This window comes from Melanerpes formicivorus, unplaced genomic scaffold (assembly GCF_026170545.1).
Source record: "Melanerpes formicivorus ecotype bairdi unplaced genomic scaffold, bMelFor1.0.p_v2 SCAF_13, whole genome shotgun sequence".
NCBI classification, from domain to species: domain Eukaryota; kingdom Metazoa; phylum Chordata; class Aves; order Piciformes; family Picidae; genus Melanerpes; species Melanerpes formicivorus.
In genome coordinates this window covers 15855874-15862460 of record NW_027142365.1, presented here as the reverse complement: position 1 = coordinate 15862460, position 6587 = coordinate 15855874, and positions in this window count along the sequence as shown.

Below are 6587 nucleotides of genomic sequence, written 5' to 3'. Positions count from 1 at the left end.
CAATTGGAAATGATTGTGTTTTAATTATGACATCATCTTTAAGACTGCCAGAACTTCTTCAGCACATCTCTCAGAGCCATGTATCACTTTCTCCAAGGCAGTGGATACTTAGACTCAGCAGACCAGGCTTAGTATAGTAGTATCATAGTATCAGTCAGGGTTGGAAGGGACCACAAGGATCATCTAGTTCCAACCTGTCGAGGGTTGAAGGGGAAGGCCGCAAAGCCTTCTTCCCCCTGTGACCGTTTGAGGCTGTCCCCTTTAAGAAAGGGAATATGGTGGTTGGATGTTTGTAAACGAAAGACAGATCTAAACTAATTTCATTGGTAGATTGGGAGGAAGCACCTTCTGAACTGGGAGTGCAGCAGAGTATCCTGGGCATTCCTGCACTTTTCTGGTCAGTCTGTCTTCCCCCTCCTTCGGTGGCTTGCAGCTTGCAGCTCCTGGGCTTTCAGCCAAGCCTGACCTTGAAACTGATAAACTGCAAGGCCTGTATTAACTGCTTTCCAATTAACACATAACTGCTTTTAATTTTTTTCTCTTTTCTCTCTTTTCTAACCCTCTCTGGGGAAAGGGGGAGAGAAGGGGGAGCAGAGGTGGGGAACCCCCTCAGCAGAGGGGGGAACTCTCATTTCTGTGCTACTTTATTGTATATTTTTGTATATGTTGTAAATATTGTAAATTCTGTATATTCCCCTGCATATCCTATATTGCTTTGTAAATATACAGCACCCACTGCTTTGCTAATTCAGCTGTGAGGTTTTTTTCCCTTTCACTTTTCTGGGGGGAGGAGGCCTTTCCCTTCCAACCCTCGACACCCCCCTGTAAGTAAAGGGAAGAAAACTGAAAGGGAAAAAAAACTCAGTTGGATTAGCAAAGGGATTGTGTGCTATATTTACAAAGCAGTTTAGGAGATGCAGGGAAATATATACAGAATTTACTGTACTTACAATATATATACAGGAAATATACAATAAAATGACATAGGAATGAGATTCCCTCCTCTGCTGAGGAGGGTTACCTACCCCTGTACCCCCCTTCTCTCCCCTTTTCCCCAGAGAGGGTTAGAAAGAGAGAAAAAAGAGCAACTGTTAATTAGAAGCAGTTATATGTGTTAGTAGAGGCCTTATCTTTGCTCAAGGTCAGTCTGGCCGAAAGCCCAGAAGCTGCGAGCTGCGCAAGGAAGGGGAGAAAATGCAAGACTGCCCACAAGTCTCTGCTGAACTCCAAGTTCAAAGGTGCTTTCTACCAATCTACCAATGAAATTAGTTTAGATCTGTCTTTTGTTTATAAACATTCAGCCACAATGTCCCCTTTATTAAAGGGACAGCCTCAAAGGGTCACACAACCCCCGTGCCATGGGCAGGGACACCCCACACTAGATCAGGCTGGCCAAAGCCTCATCCAGCCTGGGCTTAAACACCTCCAGGGACAGGGCCCCAACCACCTCCCTGGACAACCCATTCCAGGGCTTCACCACTCTCATGGGGAAGAACTTCCTCCTCACCTCCAGTCTGAATCTCCCCACCTCCAGCCTCATTCCACTCCCCCTAGTCCTATCACTACCTGAGATCCTAAGTCCCTCCCCAGCTTTCTTGTAGCCCCCTTCAGATACTGGAAGGCCACAATTAGGTCACCTCTGAGTCTTCTCTTCTCCAGACTGAACAGTCCCAACTCCTTCAGTCTGTCCTCATAGGAGAGGTGCTCCAGCCCTCTGATCATCCTCATGGCTCTTCTCTGGACACCTTCCAGCACCTCCAGGTCCCTCTTGTAATAGGGGCTCCAGAACTGGAGGCAGTACTCCAGGTGGGGTCTCACCAGAGCTGAGCAGAGGGGGAGAATCACCTCCCTTGACCTGCTGGCCACACTTCTCTTGATGCAGCCCAGGATCTGATTGGCTTTGCGGGCTGCAAGTGCACATTGAGAGCTCATGTTGAGCTTCTCCTCCCCCAGCACCCCCAAGTCTCTCTCCTCAGGGCTGCTTTCCAGCCAGTCACTGGAAAGTCACTTCTGTACTAGCTCCTACAAACCTTCAGTTTGCTCCACTCTTTTCCATCCTCTTGCTCACCTTCAGTATTTGACAGTTAACATCTACAAACTGAGACCAATGGCAACAACAACCATAAATATGAGAAGTCTGGAAGAGTCAGGGTGAGGGACCAGCATACAAGAAGGTGTCTCAGGCAAACACACAGTGGTCCTGCAGTATGTCCCCTCCGAATGTGGTGAATGTTTTCACTCTGTGCTGGGGTCAGCAAGACCCTACCCAGGCAGACCACTCTGTCATATTCTGTCACCAAACCCTGTTGGGTCACAAATGAAATATTATCCAAGTAAAAGTCCATCTTTTTCTGTTGTGGCCCTTAATAAAGCACAGCTAGGCCAGTAGCTGCAAACCTGCTGAGCCTTTGCACAGCCAAGCCCAGCTAAGGACTTAAACATCAACACATTCACACAAGGAGGAGGCAGCTTATGGAAACATCTGTTGGAGCAGGGTGTGTACCCCAGCTACTGACTCCACTACAACAGGCTGTTTAGTGCCAGGGGCCACCATCACACTGGCCTGCTTTCAGCTGGGATAGAGTTAATTTTCTTCCTAGTAGCTGGTCCAGTGATGTGGTTTGGATTCAGTGTGAGCATGGCGGTGACGAGTCACTGATGGCTTAGTTGGCACTAAGTAGCACTTAGCCTGAGTTAAGGATTTTTCAGCTTCCCATGATCTGCCAGCAGGCAGTGGCACAGCAAGCTGGGAGGGAGCATGGCCAGGACAGCTGACCTGGAGTAGCCAAAGGGCTATTCCATGCCATAAGACATCATGCTCAGAATATAAACAGGGAGTGGTTGGCCGGGAGGGGTGGATCGCTGCTCCGGCACTGGTCAGCAGGTAGTGAGCGACTGCATTATCACTTTTCTTGGGTTTGATTTCCTCCTCTTCTCATTGTATCAATTTTTATTACTGCAATTGTTATCTTATAGTATTATTCTGACAGTTCAGTTATGAAACTGTTCTTATCTCAACTCGCCTGTTTTACCTTTTTTCAGCTCTCTGCGTCCCACCGGGAGTGGGGAGGAGTGAGTGAGCGAGCAAGTGGCTGTGTGGTACAGAGCTGCTGGCCGGGATTAAACCATGACACGTGCTCAAATAGTATGAAAGGAGGATCCAGGAACTGGTATCCAGATGCCAGCTGTGCTGGAACACTCTGCATTCCCGAAGGACTATGTGTCAGAACTGACCTGCACAGGGACTTGCTAAATCTCAAGTACGTGCATTGCAGCCACACTCACACAGAAGCATTCGTGCCATTGGGGCAAACAGCATCACTTCATACTTAAGAGAACATCCTCCTGCTCCTCTGGGGACACTCCTTCCAGGGCTGCAGGCAGTGCTTGAAAAGATGATGCAATGTAATTAACTCCCTTTCCCCCTCGCTGTAAAGCCAGGGTGATTTCTGGGTGTACCATACAGGTATCTTTAACACTGGAAAGGGACTCTGTGGGTTCCTGTTTGCAGAGAGACAGACCTACTGCAAACCAGCACGACAGGCCAAACCCACACAGTGTTTCACTTAATGATTGCCCCTGTACAAGGCTTTCAAATAATAAGCACTAATCTGTTCTTAACCTGGCCAGGACAAACATTTCATTTAGTATTCACTTAACTCCTTTTTAGCTCATTAAAAACTTCTGCTGCGTTGCAGAAGGCAAAGAGGGCTGTGTTGCTGTGTTGTTAAAACAACACAATTAGGACAGGGCAGAAAAGGTTTGTCTTAGCTGAAATTTGAGGAAACCCTGTTCTTTAGGCAGTGCTGGTCCCTGGCCAGGCCAGGAGGAGGGGAGCTCCAGGCACCACTTACTCTGCAAGGCTGGCCAGCTGGGCCAGCTGACCCAGCTGTGGAACTGTGTTACTTGGGGGTACAATATTGATATCTCCTCAGCTCTCCTCTCACCCAATTCAGAAAGCATCCTCTGTCTACAACCTCCCTTCAGGTAGTTGTAGAGACCTTATTGCTCTCTACAACTACCTGAAGGGAGGTTGTAGACAGGAGGAGTTTGGTCTCTTCTCCCAGGCAACCAGCACCAGAACAAGAGGGCACAGTCTCAAGCTGCGCCAGGAGACATTTAGGCTGGAGGTTAAGAAGAAATTCTACACAAAGAGAGTGATTGCCCATTGGAATGTGCTGCCCAGGGAGGTGGTGGAGCCACCATCATTGGAGGTGTTTAGGAGGAGACTTGATAGGGTGCTTGGTGCCATGGTTTAGTTGATTAGGTGGTGTTGGATGATAGGTTGGACACGATGATCTTGAAGGTCTCTTCCAACCCGGTCTATTCTATTCTATTCTATTCTATTCTATTCTATTCTATTCTACTCTACTTCCACAAAGATTGATCTATAATACATATGTCACTTTCCACTGTGAAACGAACAAGACACAGCAACTAAGGTCATAAAATTCTAGCAGCTGTGACAAGATGGGGGATGCTAGTGAGTCTGTTGTGGTGTCCCTGCCATGGCAACAATGATATCCTGCAGATGTTAGGGTTGATGGCCTGGCCTGGCCTCAGCCTGGCTGCATCCCCAAGGAGGTGTCTGATGCCCAGGGCTGAGGCTGCCCCTGCCACCCCCATTCCCTGCCCTGCTTCTTTGCAAAAAAGCTGAGACACCACATCAGCTTTTCATGGACATAAAATGTGTGATCCTGGAAAATCTGTCTTCTGTTTGCATTTCATCACTAAACTTCTTTTTCCATGTCCTCCCATGGACAAACTGTAACAATCAGTGCAGGTAGGCAGATTGGTGGTCAGAGACTCCTCTGCTCTGCAACCCCTCCACCGTCCATGGCGTGCCAAGATGTAATTTCCAGCTCCTTCCCAGTGGGATCTGTGTCTGGTCACTTCAGTTTTCAATGTGTGATTTCCAAATACAGACCTCTCATTAAAGAGAACTGGAGCACAATAAAAATAGGCTGTAACAGACTGGTCTGTCTGGTCAGTCAAGGGGGCAATCCAACAGCAAAGGGAAAAGGAAGGTTCTTTTAGGATGAAATTCCTGACACACAAAGGTATACAAATACACACCAGTGGGTTTTTGGCATCCTTCCTGACAGGGGCCAATAGCAAATGTAACAGCAGCATTCCCATACCATATCCCAGCATTAAGCTGTCTGAAGTTTAGGTCTCCTTAAACCACAAGTGGCGTCTTTGTCTTCAGACAATTAATGTAGCTCAGCATCTAAAAATAATCCCATGGAGTCATATGTTCTGCAGCATTTCAGTCATTCCAGCTACTCCATGGTGTCATGAAGCACATTTTGAGGAAGAAAAATACCCCAAAACTTCCCTAGAGTGAAATACTGAAAACAAATGCAACCTCTCACTCCTTAAAGCACAGCCCTGAATGGTATTGTTTCAAAAAGTGCTGAAGGCTCTGGATGAGGATTGGGAAGTTGTGGACACTGCAGGAGGAGGCCATGCCTGGCTGGAGCTGCCAAGGGCCCCACCAGCCTGTGTACAATTCAACCCATGCCAAGCTCTTGCTCAAGGTTGTTTTCCCACACAAGCTTGAAATCTGAAAGCAGCTAAACCAGTAAACCTCTGATGCTTCTCCAAAAATGAGATCTTTGGGGAAAGTCCCATTTGTGCTAACACAGCAGCAGTGCATCAGCACAGGGCTCAGAGCAAACAGCAGAAGTGCTCTTGGGACTGTGCCCACAGCCAAGAACACTTACCCTTTAGTTGGCAGCAAGTAACATGAAGTGGGGACATGGTCTTCATCAGTGTTACACATCTTGTCTCCTCAGCCAGAAGTGTAAAGGAGGTGCAGAGGCATGGCTGGGCCTCAGATACTGTGTTAACTGAATTTGCAAATATGTAAACCCTGCTGTTCCTCTGCTGCTCTCAGGTGGTTTCTGGTAGTCCCTAAAATGACAAGAATAATCTCTACAATGCTGCAGTTCTTTAAACCAACAGTCTCCTGTTCTCCTGCACTGCCATTTTGTATTTGTTTTCTTTGGGAGTGTGTGAAAGAAATGAGGTTAAGCCAAGACCTGGGTTTAGGCACGCATTTCTTTCTTTGAGTTCAGAAGGGAAAAAGTTGAGACATCATTTAGGTGGCCTTGATTCATCATCCAGCGCTGGCTCCGGAGCTTGCTATGCATTGTCGTCACTGCGTGACAAACACTTTGTGAGCACCAGCCCACAGGGAGCACCCAAGAGCTGCTGCACCTGGGGCTGGGAAGCTGGGAAGCATTGCCCTCAGAGAGTGGCAGGGCTCTAACAGCAAACCCGCAGCGAAACCCTCAAATCAGTCTGCCAGGTGCGCCAAAGGAAAAGGAGGTAGAAGCCAGGCAGCATCTTCCTTTCCACTCCCTTCAAACTAATTATGTGACCCGAAAGCTTGTGCCTTAATTAGCCTGGCACTCGCGTGCACTGGCGCCCCCTGGTGGCTGATCCAGCAAGCGCCACAGGCGGGGACGCGGCTTCCTTCGGATGAGCAGGCAAGAGTATGTTTGCTGCAATGGAGCCCGCAGCCAAAACCACCTAGCCTCCTGTGGCAGGGCACAAACACTAATGGCCACCACATCTGACAT